Source organism: Perognathus longimembris, chromosome 9 (genome assembly GCF_023159225.1).
Source record: "Perognathus longimembris pacificus isolate PPM17 chromosome 9, ASM2315922v1, whole genome shotgun sequence".
NCBI lineage: Eukaryota > Metazoa > Chordata > Mammalia > Rodentia > Heteromyidae > Perognathus > Perognathus longimembris.
The window spans coordinates 25594722-25612988 of record NC_063169.1 but is presented as its reverse complement, the minus strand read 5'-3'; the positions used below and the strand labels follow the sequence as shown (position 1 = coordinate 25612988).

Below are 18267 nucleotides of genomic sequence, written 5' to 3'. Positions count from 1 at the left end.
ATAAGATGATGCTAGTTGAAATGAATTCCAAGATATGAGAACGAGGTTTTTCTTTGTTGCTGTTTGTAATGTACTGTGTGAAGTTATTTCTTTTTTTCTTTCATTTTTCCCCTATGGTTTATCCGCTGTTGTCACTGTATTTGATTCTGGTACCCTGTGTATTGTATATACACATTAAGGAAAGGAAGGGAAACAAGAAAATGGTGAGACAAAAGACAAAGGGTGAACCAATGCAACAGCGATACTCACAAGACAATATGTTGGAAATGATCTTTATAACTTGGAGGGAGGTATGGGGGGGGAAGTGGGAGAAAAACAAGGGAGGGGGTAACAAGTATGACAAGAAATGTACTCACTGCCTTACGTGGGCTGGGAATATGGCCTAGTGGCAAGAGTGGTTGCCTTGTATACATGAAGCCTGGGTTCAATACCCCAGTACCACCACATATATAGAAAACAGCCAGAAATGGCACTGTGGCTCAAGTGGTAGAGTGCTAGCCTTGAGCAAAAAAGAAGCCAGGGACAGTGCTCAGGCCAGGAGTCCAAGCCCCAGGGCTAGCAAAAAAAAAAAAAGAAAAAAGAAAATAAATGTACTCACTGCCTTACGTATGTAACTGTAACTCCTCTGTACATCACCTTGACAATAAAATTAAATTAAAAAAAGAATTAGTGAAAGATTCTATATTAAAGCTGCAAAATCTCATAGTTCCAGGTATCACAGAGATTTCAATCATAGTTTTGAAAAAATTCTGCCATAGATTGAATTACTGAATCATATCACATCATATAATTTCTACAACAGACCTCTTAAAATCTTTATTTTTAAAGTACCAGTACATACCATACCATAAATCTTACATGGCTTGAATCTTTCTTTTAAAACTGTGGTAAAATATTCATAATACAAAATCTACCATTTAGCTATTTTCTTTGCATACAGTTTGGTGCCCTGAGTATGTTCACATTGTAATGCAACCATCTTTACCATAGATCTCGAGAACATTCTCACCTTCCTCCACTGGAAAAACTTTCCCTTCTCTTCTGCTTTTACCCCTTCTTGTCTCTGTGAATTTGAGTATTCCATGTACTTCATTGACTGAGAATCCTGTAATATTTGTTTTCCTGTGACCAACTTATTCACTTAGCACATCTTCAAGGTCTATTCATGTGGCAATATGTTGTTTGTTCTTTCTAAAGGCTCACTATTCTATTCATGTGTTTACCACATTTTGTTTTTCCATGCATCCATTGATTGACACTGGCCTTGCTTTTTACCTTTTGACTCCTGTGAATAATGGTGCTATTCACATTCTAGACTCATTTGATTAAACCAATCTTTTCTCTTCTGTATGGGGAAATAAGGCCTAGAGTATTGGAAAAATTTCTGTGAATATGGCAATTAAGAGAGCTGTGATATTAAATGGAAAAGTGACACTGAGAGCGAGCAGTGTTGTGTTGCTGTGGGTCATCTCTGGAAAGAATACAGAATGAGACAATAATACTCTTACACCAGGCTCCATGCTGGTTTAGGTAAACTTTCAGGTGTATGCAGTGGGGCTGCAAAGATGGAAGGCTCTGTGTTGATGGAGGTGGTGACAGGGTAGACAGCAAGGCACAAGGGTCAGCAGATGGATGTCTCTGTCACAGTCACATGGCTGGATTGCGGGAGCTTTCAGCCTGGCCCTCAGTAGCAGTGGACTTCTAGCTTCCACTGCCACGGAATGACGGAGGTGCAGAGTGGGCATGTAACTGGGAGGGCGGGGAAAGGGCCTTGTCTGCATTTCCTCAGCCACTGCAAGAAATTGGTAATGAAAACCAGTCTATAGATGCATTAGAACTTCCCTGAAACAGGGATATTGGCAGAGAGCTGTGCTGGAAATGACTGAATTTCTATCCAAAAGCAGCTAGAGCTTGAACTTCTTATAAGTTAGACATAATAATATGTATGACTTCTGTTGTATTCACTGGTTGGTAAAATGAAGAATGAATTGATCACATAGATAAACACAAGCTTTTGTCTGTTAAGTGCCAAAATACATCTCCTTGTGTCAGTCAGGTTTTCATCACTATGACAAAATGCCTGAGATAACTTAAGGAAACTTTATTTTGATCATAGTTTCCGAGGTCTCAGTCCTTGGGTTCCATTGCTTTTGGGCCTATGGTAAGGTAGAATATCATGGCAAGAAACACACAGTGAAGCAAAGCTTTTACCCTCATGATGGCCAGGGAACAGAATGGGCAGGAGGTCAGGGACAAGATATACCCTTCCAGAGCATGGCCTGCTTTCTCCGACTCCTCCATACCTCCTTGTTTCACCCACTTCCCCAAAATACTATCCAATTATGCTTCCATTAATAGATTAACCAATAGATGAGGTCAGAGCCCTCAGGATCTAACCACTTTCTCAAAGCCCATAAGCTAGCAGCAAAGCCTTTGACACAATCTTTTGGAGGACATTTCATATCTAAACAATAATCCTCCCAAATTATCATTTGTGGGTAGAACCAGATGTACTAATCTGCTGCTGTACTCTACATGAACATGCCTAGGTGTTTTCAGAAGGGCCCAGTAACAGATTACTCTTTTCTGGTGTTGGCTGAAATATGTTCATTTCTGCCACTACAACTGGCAACAAAGCTTTGTGTTTCCAACTGTTCAGTCATTGCATTTGTATGTGTGTGTTGTGTGTGTGCCTGAGTGTGTACCAATCCTGGGGCTTGAACTTGGGGCACTATTCCTGGGCTTTTTGTTTCCCCTAAAGCTAGCTCTTTTTCACTTGAGTCACAGCTCCACTTCTGCCTTTTTTTTTTTTTTTAAAGTTCATTGGAGATAAGGGTCCTTGCACAGACTTTCCTGCCTGGGATGACTTTTGAACCACAATCCTCAGATCTCAGCCTCATGAGCAGTTAGGATTCCAGATGTAAGCCACTGGCACCCAGTCCTAGCTACTCTTTATAATGGCTGCCTACCCGAAGATTTATCTCAGTGGCTGCCCCAGGACATTACCCAGGAAGCACTGGTCATCACACCCATCTCCCCACCTAGCTCAGTAGTTAGCCAAGTTCTTCCATTGTTCCCTTTCTCCACAGACAGCTCTGGCAGGACACAACCTTTTTGCCATCTATTTCCCTTTACACACTGTGGAGTTGAACTATAATAAGCTCAAACCACAGAACAAAAATCTAAATTTCCTGACCACAAACATTCTTACAAATTGTGGACTGGGCTTTTTGGGAAGTATTGGGCATGATTTCTTTCATCATAGTTAAGACTCAGTGGAATTGATCTCTGAGGAATTTGTGGAAGTGGATAGAGACAGAATGAGCCAGAGACTTAATGAACTGCTTTCCTGTCCAATTTCCAGGACTTTTGTAACAAGGGGTATTTAAAAGTGCTATGGTTTGAAAGTTCCCACGAAAATTCCTACAGCAATTTAATGCCAGCTACATCGAGAGGGTGGAATCTGACAGTGCTATTTGGAAGTGAAACTTTCAAGGGGTTAATAAAGGGTAAATGAGGCCAAATTTAAGGTAGAGGGAGGACTAATTCAATATGAATGTGAGTGTACCAGAAGAAGACATTCTCTCACTATGTGGTACCGTGTGCTACGTTGGGACTCAATGCAAAATCCCAGCAAGAATTGTCCCACCAGAAGCAGTCATCTGATCCTGCATTTACCAACCTGCAGAACCTGGAGATAAAGGAACTTTTATCCTTTATTCTACTTTTAGCATTACTGAGATTTGAACTTTGACTTTCACACCCATTAGTCAGATGCTCTTCCACTTGACATACACCTTCAGTCTTTTTTCTTTAGTTATTTTTCAGATGACATCTTGCCCTTTTGCCTAAAGCCATACTTAAACTGAGAGAGCCAAGATCTTCCCAATCTCTTTCTCCTCAGGAGCTGAGAATCCAGATGTGAGCCACCACTCCCAGACCTTTATTCTTTATAACTTACTCAATCTGTAGCATTTGATCATAGCAACAGAAAATAGACTAAGTTAACAAGTATAGAAAGAAAAGCAACAGATGGGCATTTTTCTTTGCCACCTATGGGGGCCACTTCATTTTAGAGAAGTGAGTTTATTTTAAACCTCACGCATACACTTGGGAGTTTGTGCTTCTGGGAAGCTGTTGGCTCTTCTCATCAAAGCACTGCTGGAAGAAATGGTGACTAGAAAGCATTTCTACAAGCAGTGAACGAAGAACACCAGGGTTGAATGAAGTGAAAGTACTACCTTTTTGGCTTTCTTTTTTTTTATTCTCAGCTTCCCACCCCACATTTTTTAAGTGTCTTTTTTTCTGAACCTCTACAAGGCTAGTTAATAAAATAGAATAATTCTGGATACAAGTCTGAGCGAAACAGTGGAGTATAAAGGAGCTAATGAGAGGCACTTGAATGGATGTCATTGTCTTCCACAAAGCAGCCTTGTGTCTCATTGTGTTCACTTAAGACTTCTTGCAAAACAGCAGGCCCTGTAAGTGCTGGTAGGCTGCTTTACTCTCCAAGGGCTGACAGACATTACACCTGCTCCTGCAGGGCCAAGGCTAGAGGTTCAATCATCCTTGCTTTATTTTCTAGGTTTTTGTTTTTCCTACACGGCAGCGGCAACAATGACAGAGAATTCTTAGCTCAGTCCTACTCCCACTCATGTCAGAAGAATTAAAACAATGCTTTGGTCAAGTCAACCTGCAAAGTCCTGTTTCTAATGAGCGTGTCAAGACAAGGTGAGAGGTGGTCATATTACCATGGATATTGAAAAGCTGCAAACGACCAGGACATGCTTTTCCTTCATCTAAGAAGATGGAGCCCTTCTTGTGATACTGCATTGGGTGAAACAAACAAACAAATTACATATATACACGTATGCAAGTTTTATTCAGTCTTCTTTTTACACTGTGAGAATATCAGCATGCAGTTAGGTAGATTATTTTCACTATAATACTATAAGTCCCTTGCCTCTCTGAGGTCCCATGTTTAAAGCTCTGATGATATAAATATTAAGGAATGTACTTGTAGAAACCAGGGGAATCTTTTGGGGTCACATGGTTATTTACTTTAAGAACCTGAGTCAGGACTGCTCCAAGAATCTCACCTTTCCATCAGTTTTCTTAGAGTTGTTTATTCTTGAAGCTCAGCAGGAGACTCTGAAATAGTGAAAGACTAAGGCCTTCTAACACACACACACACACACACACACACACACACACACTATAGGAGAGAAAGTATGGAACAAAAGCAGATTCCACAGTCCCATTTTACAGCCCTCTTCTGCACTTTGAGTGCATTAACACATGTGCAACATTTAAATCAGCAGATACTCAGTAAGCATTACCTCTCCTTATCATTATTACAAATTGCCCATGATTGTGTGTATGTGACATAAACATACAGACTTGAAATAGGAGACTTTGTCTTTCAGTATTGAAGACTTCAACAAATGCTTATGATGAAATGCTTATGATAAGTCTGAAGTGAAGCAAGAACCTTCCTTTCCATTGTGGTCAAATAACACAGTGTAGAAGTTACCACTTCAGACACTTTTAAGTGAGCAGTTCAGTGACATTAAGTCTATTCACATTATTGTGTGAGTATCCACTGTTCATATCCAGAACTTTCTCATCTTCAACTGAAACTTTGTATGCTTTAAATACTAACTTCCAATTCTTCCTTCCCCATTCCCAGCCAGGATCCTCCCACCTTCAGTCCTTTTGAATTTGACTATTCCAAGGAGCAACCTGAAAGATGCTTTTTGTGGGTTCTATGAGTTAAATAAAAGCCTTTTTAATGTGTGCCTTTTTAATCTGAACTATTCTCTGCAGTAGTCACTTTGCAATCATATTGGTTCTGAGAAAGAGAAAAATTACTGATAAACATCTCATGTGGAAAGCAAACTATCCCTCAAACAGACTGGGCCTTCTTTTTATCATCTTAAAGGAGACAGCCAAAAACTCAGGAGATTACCTTGTTTCTGTTCTGTTCAAGTAATAAAGTGATAATAATTCTCCATAACTCCTCCAGGGACAAAGACTGAGGTAATGATCAACCAGGCCCCATCTGTGACCTGGGACTGCTTCAACTGTGCATACATTTCTTACCTCCTGCCCCAAGTCCCCCTATTTAACCTGAAGTCAATGACTGCACCTCAGAAGACAGCTTAAGATGTCCTGAAATACTGTCTTCCCCTGATTGCCAGGTACTAAATCCCCTTTCTATGACATTCACCATGTGTCTTTATTTAGCATGTGGGGGCCAATGGCTGGACCTAACTTGGGACTCCTCACTTTGGGCCTGAGGTCTAAATCCCAGTTTCATAGGTACTTCCTGTAAGTAGAATCCCACACTGTTTCTCCTTTCCTGTCTGGCTTATGTCCCTAAGTACAATGACCTTAGAGTTCATTTATGTGGCTACAAGTGTCAGAATTTCATTCCTTTGGAAGGCTGATTAAGGAGCCTTCATCTTAAAATTGAGGTATTTGGGGAAGACCATATGGCTATAGCTCACCTAGATAATTATTTCCAATTCTCTATGCTCTCCTTCTCCTCACTGCATGAATATTATAATGAGATTTAATAACAGGACTCCCAGGTGGTGTCCTTCTTCCAGGAATGGCTTTGCCCTTGAACTTGGGATTTCTGAGTTAGGTAGTTGGATTTGCATTTGCAGCTGAATTCTGCCACTTACAAAGTTTATTTCTAGCTAATAATTAGAAACCACTTCTACAACTAGTGAACCAAATATAAGAGTATATTTAAGCTATATAGTATTGTCTATACTTGATCCTCTTTCATATATTAAAAGGACTTCCAGATGACTTCATCTAATTCTTTACCTATCTACTACTTTCTGGTTCTATAAACTGTAAGGCTAAACATTTTACTTGCCTTATAGTATTGTTCTTGGAATCAAGTGGCCTCAGATGGGTGTGTTTTGCCTCACCAGGGAGCTAGCTATTGCCCCCAGCTTAATATTGCCACATGCTATTGAGAACAGATCTCTTCATACAAGTCTACTTTCATGAGTTTCCTTGTTGCCTTTTTGCCATCTCTCCTTCACCTGATTGATGGTACATTTATCATAGCATAATGAGTGCAAATACTAGGTTCTGTCTTCATACAGTTGCTTTCCTAGGTGAAGAGTAAGAAAGCAACTTAAGAAAGCACATGGGGGCTGGGAATATGGCCTAGTGGTAAAAGTGCTCGCCTCGTATACATGAAGCCCTGGGTTCGATTCCTCAGCACCACATATATAGAAAAAAGCTGGAAGTGGCACTGTGGCTCAAGTGGTAGAGTGCTAGCCTTGAGAAAAAAAAAAGCCAGGGACAGTGCTCAGACCCTGAGTCCATGCCCCAGGACTGGCAACAAAAACAAAATAAAAAACAAAGAAAGCACATGGCATGATGAAAAACTAGAGCACAGGAAGCGCTGGTGACACCTCAGAGAAAGCAGGAAGGATGGCCTTCCTCTGTTACCTGAAGCTGGCTTGGGGTGTTGGCCTCCCTTCCTAGCCTTCCCTGGGTTGCTTTCCCCTTTCTCTTTGTAGCTTGATTTCCCCACTGCTACTCTCCCCTAGCTTGAGTCCCTTTAGTGCTACACTTAGCCTAATTCAATTTACCTGTTCCTGATGGAACACTGCCACTTTACCTTGCCTATAGCTTTCTGTATTAGATGCTTCATTAATTCTCAGCAAAATCTCCCTTGCTTGAATCCCTTGACCACCACCATTTTTCTCATTCCTCTCATCCCGATTTATTTTTAGTGCTTCTCCCAGGATCTTTGGTGTGCCTGTTTTACCTGCTTGTCATTTGTCCCTCTAAAGCAGGATTTCTCAAGCTTTGATGTGAACATGAACCCACGTGAGGGTGGGAGTGGGGGCTTGTTAAAGTGCAGACTGTGCTTCTTTAGGTCTATGGGGAACTGAGTATTTCCAAGAAGCTGACAGATGCTGGCAGCGTTCCCGATCCTGGGATGGAACTTGGAGCCTCAAGTCTTAAAGGTAAACTGCATAAAATGAGAGTTTTGTCTGTCTTGCTACTTCTTAACCCTTGACACATACCTTTGACACAACCCTTGACACAGTCCTTGACACATACTGAATGAACACTTTGAAGTGAAAGATGGAATTCTTTAGGAACAAAAACTCTCTCTTTTGAAAGAGAAAAAGACAAATCACTCTAATGGAACATAGAAGAGGAAAGTGAATGAACTATGTGGGAGCTGAGAATAGAGAGTAATGTCAATTATGACCAAAGACATCTAGAAAATTTTAGAAAAAGAGGGGGGATATCTTGAGCTGACATGAAGGACCAGTAAAGATTGGGAAGGAGATGAAGGAGACCTCTAGGAAAAAGTAAAATGAATGAAAGTCAGCATTTCAGGAGCAGGGACTGAGCAGTGAAGGTGAAAGTGGTCAGACAGGCCACAGTTGCATCTTGACCTCTAATGTGCTTTTCCCCTCCCCACCACTCCTCTGCCTCTTTCATGCCTCCTGCCTGCTTGCCTTCCCTCCCTCCTTCCCTCCCTCCCTCCCTCTCTCTTTTACTTCTTCCCTCCCTCCTTTGCTCCCTCCCTCTTTCCCCCCTCCCTCCTTACCTTCCTACCTCCCTTTCTTTCATCCTTTCTTCCTTCCTTCCTTCCTTCGTTCCTTCCTTCCTTCGTTCCTTCCTTCCTTCGTTTCTTCCTTCCTTCCTTCCTTGTTTCTTTCCTTCCTTCCTTCCTCCCTTCCTCTTTCCTTTCCTTTCTTCCTATCTGTTCCCTGAGCACCTCTCTCAGCTTAGTTTACTTTTGAAGGGTGATTGCATGCTGTTTCTACCAACTCCTGACTTAGGAACTCCATTCAAATGCTCCCTCCCCAAGGCCTGCTAAGCTGCTTCATTCAGCCATGCTAGCTCAGCCTCCATTATGAATCAGCCTCTCTCTTGTACTCAACTAGAAGCTAATCAAGGCCAAAGTAGAAGCATAATGCTCTGTCTGTCTTGTACCCTTTCATAACCCATGGATCTTCAAACATCTCATTTCCCCCATCCAGTGCCCTCAATCTCCTTGCCATCCAATCCTCACTGCTAAATCGTGCAGAATTACAGGACCACACCATCAGCCAAACTCAATGGTCTGTCTCCCAGAATTCCAGGCAGGCCCAATGCAGCCTGATCCAAGCTAATTAGAGAAGGGTGTTCTGTGTTCACCCACAATGTAAATGGGAATCTCCAGGGCCTTCAACTTTCTTTGTTAAAAAAAAATACAGCTATGATTTACAAAATTGCATCTATTAAAATAGGTGCATTTCACTACTGCTTTTACACTTGATGTGTGGTTCATTCTTTTTCTTATTGTAAGGCAAATTGTGTGGCAGTGATGATATGATGAGCTTGTGAAGAGAGTGAGGGGACAGCTGAAGAGACTGAGGATGCTCTGCTGACTCCTATCCAGGAGGCTTTCGAGCCCTTGTATTTGTGATGGGCGGTGGTGAGGGGTGGGGGGCGGGACTGGTGTTGGTCCCCTGATGCCTGGGTGATGCTGCCTCTCAGGCTCACCATGGACTCAATTCTTTGCTCAGAAAATGCTGCCTCATCCCTAATGGCTGCTCGATCAGGAAAATATTATTTTCAGATGTTTTAAATGTGTGCAGCAAGAAACATATGTCCTGCCATATGGAGCACAATAGGAGCTAGTTTAAGGCCAAAGTAGAAACCAGGATTGGGAGTTCTCATTATTTCTGTTTTTGAAGTCAGGCCCTGCAGGCCAGATTCCTCCAACCAGCAGACTAAGCAGTGCTCTGAATTAGAGTTCACAGAGAACCATGTGCTCTAAACAGGCAAAAAGCTAGCCTCCCTCCTCCCTTCTCTCTGTCTCTCTCAGCAGCATATCCAATTAGGAGAGCTACCACAGGGCACTGTAGCTCCATCTGGAAATCAAGTCACAGAAAGCCTTGCAGATGTACCTCAACATAAAGTGTTAAATATATTGTCTTCACACTAAGGTAATTGCACAAAAGCTGTACCTTTTGTTTTATTTTTTTGGAAGTCCTAGAGTTTTGAACTCAGGGCCTTGGGTTTGCTGAGTATGTACTCTACTACTTGAACCATATCTCCAGCCTCAAATTACAATTTGATTGGTGCAATTTTTCTTTTGCATTTTAGACTTTCTTTAATTTGCACTTCTTCTAGAAAAAAAATGTGAGAATGTCTTCATTCATGTAAAATGAAAAGGTAAAAGCTGGGTACTGGTGGCTCATGCCTGTAATCTCAGCTACTCAAGAGGCTGAGATCTGAGGACTGAGGTTTGAAGCCAGCCTGGGCAGGAAAGCCTCCAAGTTTCCAACAGAAAATTGGAAGTGGAGCTGTCACTCAAAGTGGTAGAAAACTAGCCTTGAGCAAAAAAGCTGAGGGATGGTGTCATCGCCCTGAATTCAAGACCCACAAATGGCAGAATTAATTAATTTAATTTAATAAGATATAAAGGTATATGTGTTAATAATTATTATTTATTGCAGCATACCAGTGTACAGTATAGACTCATTTGCTTGGAGTAAAGAGAAAGTAGTGACTTAATTGTGTTTACAAATCATGTGTATAGCACTTGGGCATGTGGCTAAGATTCACACTGAACTGAACTCATGTTCTTTGCAAGTTTGATTACCAAGGGATGGCTTTTCACTGTCTTTATTTTGTAAACTTAGCCATCTGGATAAAACTTACTTTTTAATTTAAAAAGACTAGGGCTAGGATGTAGCTCAGTGGTAGCTTGTGTAAGTCCCTGAATTTGATCCCCAGTATAAATTAATATACAAATAAATAGCTAAAAATGGACACCATTACTTATCTTTTTGAGAAAATACCATGTGATCATGTTGAGTGAAATAAGACAAGCATGGCATGTTTTATCTCATTTGTGGAAGCTCCAGAGGTGTAGGGAGTGATAGTGGTGGGACAAAACCAAACAAACCATGGTGATGAAAGTAAAGGGGAACTATTAGAAGCAGGGAACTATTAGAAGAGGAAGGAAGAGGGAGAATAAGAAACAGTAATAGAAAGGGTGAATACAATACATAATATGTACACAAGGAAACATTGCACTGAAATTCCTTACTATGTACAAATTAGTACATAAAAAATAAAATAATTAAAAATAAGTTTAAAATAGGGGGAAAAGACTCCTGTAGGCAAAGCAGTCAAGTCACCATTGTCCTTTCATACTTCTGCTAATTACAATGATACAAACATGAACATTTTATTTATTGAAACAAAAAAATAAGAAATGCTTAGAATGAATTGTTGACTTTTTAAAATTAAGAGTAATAGGTATTATGAAAGGAAGTATTCTGAAATTTCACATGCTTGAAAAATAGAGATAAGAAGGAAACATGGAGACTTGAAAACTTGCACTACAGAAGCCCTGAAAATCAAAACCATGATAAGTCATATAGCTCAAACCATTTGTTTTGAAAATCAAATTCCTAAAGCTTCTATGGTAACAATATTGGACTTTAGTATTTAATCTGAGAAAGAAATGAAGGTGACCCTACAAGGTGGGAAATACCATTAGGGACTCAGCAAGTCCCTAACTTTGTGCGCATCCTGGATCCGGTTCTGTGGAGGAATGCTGGATCACAATCCTGCTTACAAGGAGGGTTTCCAACCAACCTTCCCCTGACTTTGCTTTCTGCAAGTGCTTGGCTCATTTCTTGAACTGTTCCACATTATGAGATGTTGCTCAACAAGCTCTCATGGCAACAGAGGCAGGTGAAGAAACATAACTCCCATACATGGCCCAATATTTGTGCTATAGCTGATGGTGGAGTTTGAAGGGAGCTCAGTGGAGTCAGGACACGGGTCAGAGAAAACTTCCAGAGATGATGGCATCCACTTTGCCCACTCATGGCTAAGATGGTGTTCAGCCTGTCTCCATGATCTGGGGTTGGCAACCTAACTATGGAGGATTTACTTTCTCTGTAGCCAGTGGGCTAGAGCCAGTTGCCTCAAGGCTGCTGTCTGCCTGCTCCAACAGAAGGATCAGAATCTAACCTCTGCCTCCCAGGAATACCCTACTGGATTTCTCTTTCTAATCTACTCTCAGTAGCTGTAGAGAGCACACATATTTGGTGTATCTTAAACAAACAATTGCTTTTCCCTTGTTCCGAGTACCAACACATGCCCTTCAGGTGATTTAGGTGTCCTGTACTCTGTCCCATCAAAGTTGGCCACTCAGAATCTTAACATGATAGACTTACAATGGAAAAATGGTCCTACAGACAATCGGGGGTGGGGGTTGGGGGGCGGGGGGGGGCTGTTCTCTCAAAGGAAGTGGTGGGGAATGACTCATGGAATAAAGTCAGGGCCCAATGAGGAAAGACTTTTGTGCTGCAGTACAAAGATTCTAAACAACAGGAGGCTAGTGCTAGTTCTTAACTAGGGGAACAAGAAGACGTAATGGAGTTTTAAGAAAATAATTCAATGATGCTACACATAACATGAAAGCAAAAGGACTAGACACAAGTAGATAACTAAAACTATGTTTAGTGAAATTATATTTCGGGCTTGGAACAGAGGGGAAAAGATGAACAAAGGAAGAAGAGGAAACATTTGGCAAGGATGGGAGAGCAAGGAATGGAGAAGAAAAGCAATCAACGGTGATGATTTCATGAGCCACCCAATCATATTTAGTATGGCTGTTAGCTACCAGTTTGATTATTATTTTAAACCCTTGTGCTAAACATGAGTGTTTTTAATGGAACATGACCAATACTTTAAGATTGGGTACTTGTGTCTCCCAGTTTCCCTTTCTTCATGTCTTATGTTTTTTTCCAGGCCTAGACTGTGGTCCCTATCTACCTGGCATGAAGTTAAGCACTTGAGCTTTAGTAACAGGTGCAAAGGGCTTGGGCCCAGGAAGAGGCAGATAAGCATAAATAGACTGAGTGTATAAGCAAGGGGTGGACTTTCAGTGGTCTGAACTGCATGCATTTCATAAAACAGATGGCTTTGCTTTAGTGTAGCGCTTGAAGGGCAGACCATTTAAATCCAGACTCCTCTTTATTAGATACTATAATCTAATGAAAAATGATTTGTGGTTTCTATCACTGTCTTATTCTGAAACAGAATTACCTTGGCCATTTTAAGTTTCTATCCTTAAAAATATCTGATATGTGTCAAGCAAGATTCTTTCAGAGCACAGCAATGGACTCTCCAAGATCTATGACCTCAGCTTTATTTTGAAAGGTAAAGCACTTCAAGGCCATCTTGTTAAGAACACGGGCCACTGCATAGAACTCTTTGAGGTATTGCATTGCATTTTGAGTACTTAAAAGCCTGTCAAGTGGAAGACTCAGATCAGTCTCAAAGAACCAGCCATTTGTTGATAGCCAACTTCCCCATGCAACTTTCACCTCTTCTTTTGTGTTAGACCAGTGTGAAGCCAGAGCTGAAAAAAGTAAGCTTTATGTCTTTGCTGCTTTTGCAATTTCTATTTGGTCCATTGGTGCTGTGGTAGTCAAAGACTCATGGGAAATGTAACATCTGGTGCTGGTTTCCAGAGCAAAGAAGCTACAGTTGATAGGAACATGGAAGGCTCCTTGTAAATGCTATAAATTGCATTGTTGGTTTAGTGTAAAGTTACTAAAATAGCATCTAAGTCTGTTTCTGCAGCCCTTCAGAGCTGATGTCCAGCATGGCAGATAGAAAAACTGAGGAAGGGAAGTAGAGGTGATTCATGTGATAGAGTGATAGACTTGCACAAAAATAAGTGAGAGTGCAAAGTCCTGAGTTCCAGTACCAACACAAAATAAAATGAAATATGCAATGAGATAAAATAAGTAACTAGTGCAAAAAAACAGATTAAGATCATTTGCTTAGCAAGCACAAGGCTCTAAGGTCGAAGCCCTAATACTGCCAGAAAAGGATAAAGGGGGGTTACCCAGCTTCTCGTTGTGCTGCGCAGGTCGCTGCAAACACGGCTTTGGTCCGTCTGGCACAGGGCAGGCAATATCTCGATGACTGCATGAACATGTGTCATCACATCTGCAGTGGCTGGGGTCTGGGATGCTACTTTTCCGGACGTCCCTCAGCCAAGAAGAAAGGCGGAAACCAGGTCCCGGAAAGGTGGAAAGACTACTTACCAGTTGGACATCTGATGCCTGGGACTCATTTTGTTGCTTTCAAAGTTCCTTTGCAAAAGAAGTTTGAAGTGAATCTTGCTCCAGAATACTTTTCCCCTTTGGATCTGTTTAACAGAGTCCAGGAACAAAATGAAGAGCTTGGATTGATTATTGATTTAACATATACTCAGCGATATTATAAACCACAGGGTCTTGCTGTGTAGCTCAGACTAGCCTTGAATTCAAGTTCCTCCTGCCTCAGCCTCCCAAATGCTGAGATTACAGGTGTGCATCACCATGCCAGGTTAATAAAGGATTTGCCAGAAACTATTTCTTATTTTAAAATATTTACAGGGCTGGGGATTTAGCCTAGTGGCAAGAGTGCCTGCCTCGGATACACGAGGCCCTAGGTTCGATTCCCCAGCACCACATATACAGAAAACGGCCAGAAGCGGCGCTGTGGCTCAAGTGGCAGAGTGCTAGCCTTGAGCGGGAAGAAGCCAGGGACAGTGCTCAGGCCCTGAGTCCAAGGCCCAGGACTGGCCAAATAAATAAATAAATAAATAAATAAGCAAATAAATAAATAAATTAAATTAAATTAAATATTTACAGTTGGGCATCAGATGCCTGATGATGACACTATTTTTAAATTCAAATGTGCTGTTAATGGTTTTTTGAAAGAAAATAAAGACAATGGCAAACTTATTGGTGTCCACTGCACCCATGGCAGAACTGGCTATCTCATCTGCAGATATTTGATTGATGTAGAAGGCATGAGGCCAGATGATCAACTGAATTATTCAATAGATGCTGAGGACATTGAATAGTAGGACAAAACTACAGTGAAGACCTTCAGAATGCACCTATCTGGAAGAATTGGAATTCCAGTGCATGTAGTTCTGTTGGTGTTGAAGACTCAGCATATGCCATGGGACCAGTCCACACCATTAACAAGTCTGTTAACCTAGAACCTAGGTACAACCTGCATCAGATCCATGGCTATCCAGCAGCACCTCCTCGGCATTTCACATCCAGACCCCAAACTTGCAACACTCATTCCAAAAATTTTCACAAAATCAAAACATTTACCAGAAAGTTCATTTGGCTCCTCCTGGGCCTGCTGGAGAAGATTGTTCACAATGAAGATACTTTTGGAATGTAAAGCCAATTAGTCAACCAGCCCAGAATAAGAAGTAGTTTGCCAGCAATTACCAAAGACTATCCTGCCCACCTATTGGGGATGGACCGAATGATACAAAGCTGTGTTGGCAACCTACTTGGACACCAATGCTGGATGAAGGTGGCTAGAGCAGCTTTTAATAAAACCAGGTCAAATGAGATTTCCCTCCCTACCACCTTTTTAAAATCTATTACTCCTTAGTGCTCAAACATTAATAATCACCTCTTTTCTATAGGATACAAAAATAACAGTTCAAACAAAAATCAGTCATTCTAGTCTTAAATTTTTCTAAAGGGAAGATATTTTTTAGCTGAATAACTTAACATTTCTTTTGCAAATTATTTTTAATTGGCTTCCCCCTTCTATAGCTTCTTCTTGTGATATAGGTACAGAAATTTTCAGTGTTTCTCATGTTCTATTACTAACCTAGTCATTAAGGGTATCTCCTCCCCCCACCCCCAACTAATCAGAATTTCTCTTAAGATCCTCCTGGAGACAATTATTTCTTTAGAATTTAATCACTGTGTGTAATTAATTCAATTTTTGTTATTAGGTATTTTTTAATTTGGCAGTTTTGGAATTTGATCAACTTCCTTTTACTGAATTGCCAAATATGCCATCTAACATAGGGATAGATAAAATTTTAGAGATTGTTAGTTGAGCAAGAGAGACTGAATGATTTGATAAATCAGAATGCTGGGTAAATTAAATTATAATTTACCTGATAGGGCAAATGTCATCAACAGGGTAGAACTATCCAGAAAATGTAAAACTTTTACAGATTAGAAAAGTCACTTGAAGAACAGAATAGAACATGACTACAAATTGCTGAGAATACTGTTGGTGACATTGCTCCTCTTTTGAACAAAACCCTCTGGGATCTTTCTCCAGTTGCCTTTCACACTGAAGTGGTGCTTTTTCTCTGGTATACACAAGTATACTACGTGGGAGGATGCTAATTATTTGTAATTATAGAGCTTTCTCAGGAAATGTCTTTTATCATGACACAATAAACTTTGGTGAATATTTGGGGAAAAAAAAAGATAAAGGGGGGAGGTGTGGGGAAGAGGGAGAGCAGAATTGCTCAGGAGACAGCACCCAGGCACTAAGTTCAAGCCCCACAACCTACAAAAAAGAAAGTTGTGTTACCTAATTGCGATTTGGGAAACTATGTACTTTCTGGAAATGTCTCAATGCAACAAATATAAGTTTAACTGTGTTACTAGCAAGAAAACATTAGAACATTAGAGAGGGGGGGGAAAGAGAGGGAGAGAGAAGAAAAATTGAGAAAGAAGAAAAGAGGAGGCCAAGGATCTTCAGCTAGAACAAGAAGTGAAATGCTCTAAATAAATCTCTGTAAAACTTATTTGGCTTAATCTAATATTGCATGCTTGAAATATTAAATTACAGATAAGCAGCTGTTTCAAAACATTTAGTAGATAGGATATTTTTCATTCATGATGGTAAAATTAAGCAATTTGAACACAAATTCTTATTGTCTTCTATTAATAACATCTTTCAAAAGATGGACTAGAAAGAGACAAAGGTATTGTTCCAAAAGGCAGAAATAAAGAACTCTTTCTTCCTGGTCAATTATTTCAGGGCAAGAGATAAGGCTCCTCATTAAGCATGAGTTTCATAAAAAAAAAAAGTACTTTAGGAAATTAAACAAAAAAGAAGGAATGGAAATCAGAAAACAGTTTGGGGGGGTGTTTCCATATTTTTCTAATTATTCACTTCATTTCACAGAAAAGGAATGAAATGGTGAACTGTTAGTGGGGGGGTGGTATAGTTTAATATTTACCTAAAAGTATAATTTTATCACTTTGGTTTTATTTTCTCTAAAATTCTTGAGAAGTAAGTGAACATTTACAAATATATTTTTCCAGGCACTAGTTGCTCATGCCTGTAATCCTAGCTACTCAGGAAGCTGAAATATGATGATAGGGCTTTGAAGCCAGCCCAGGCAAGAAAATCATGAGACTCTTATCTCTAATTAACAACCAAAAAGCTGGAAGTGGAGGTGTGACTCAAGAGTTAGAGTCCTAGGGTTGGGAATGTGGCTTAATGGTAGAGTGCCTAGCATGCATGAAGCCTTGGGTTCGGTTCTTTAGCACCATATAAACAGAAAAATCCCGAAGTAGAGTTGTGGCTCAAGTGATAAGAGCAAAAGAAAGCTCAAGGATAGCTCTCAGGCCCTGAATTCAAGCCCCAGACTGGCAAAAAATAAAAATAAAGTATAAAGTTAAAATAAAAAGAGAGAGTACTAGCCTTGAGCAAAAAGTTCAGGGACAATTCCCAGGACACACACACACACACACACACACACACACACACACACACACACACACACACTCTTTGGCCTTTCTGAGTATCACTGGCTGTGTTAGAGGGAGAAAATATTTGCTAATTTCTTCTCATTTTTTTTTGTGTGATAAGTGATTAATTTGACTAGGCAGCTCAAACAAATGGAACAGAAAACTCAAGTAGGGTCAGAGAAAACTGTTCAAGTAACACCTAAAAATGTAAGTTGATGGAATTTATATAGGAAATAAATAACATCATTTATAGGTGGCCTTGATGATAGAAAATCACCTGTCCCCCACTTCTCTGAATTCTGTACTTACTTTCATGATTCTTCTTAAAAGAGTTTTCTGTAGCTAAAAGGAAAACAGTCATCATTCTTGACCCATCACAGATGCAGTGGTGGTACTGGTGGTGGAAAAGGGGAAATTTCCATCTGGCTTTCTGAATATCCCTTTTCTGAAAATCACTTTCTCCATGTGAAGTTTCTGATGTGGTTGCATTGTCTAAATTATTCTTATTCTTAGCTCATTTTGAATCAAACTCTTACTTAATGTGTGTGTGTGTGTGTGTGTGTGTGTGTGTGTGTGTGTGTGTGTGTGTACATGGATGGAGGACATAGTAGTTTATCTGGATGGACTGTTACCGAGGTTCAATCACATCCTGACATCATTGGCTTGGATCTGG

At 40.4% G+C, this 18267-nt stretch overlaps 1 pseudogene; it reads left to right on the top strand.

Moving 5' to 3' along the window:
- The first annotated feature begins 1721 nt into the window (after window positions 1-1721).
- Window positions 1722-15293, top strand: LOC125357555 (annotated as a pseudogene).
- The last annotated feature ends 2974 nt before the right edge of the window (window positions 15294-18267 follow it).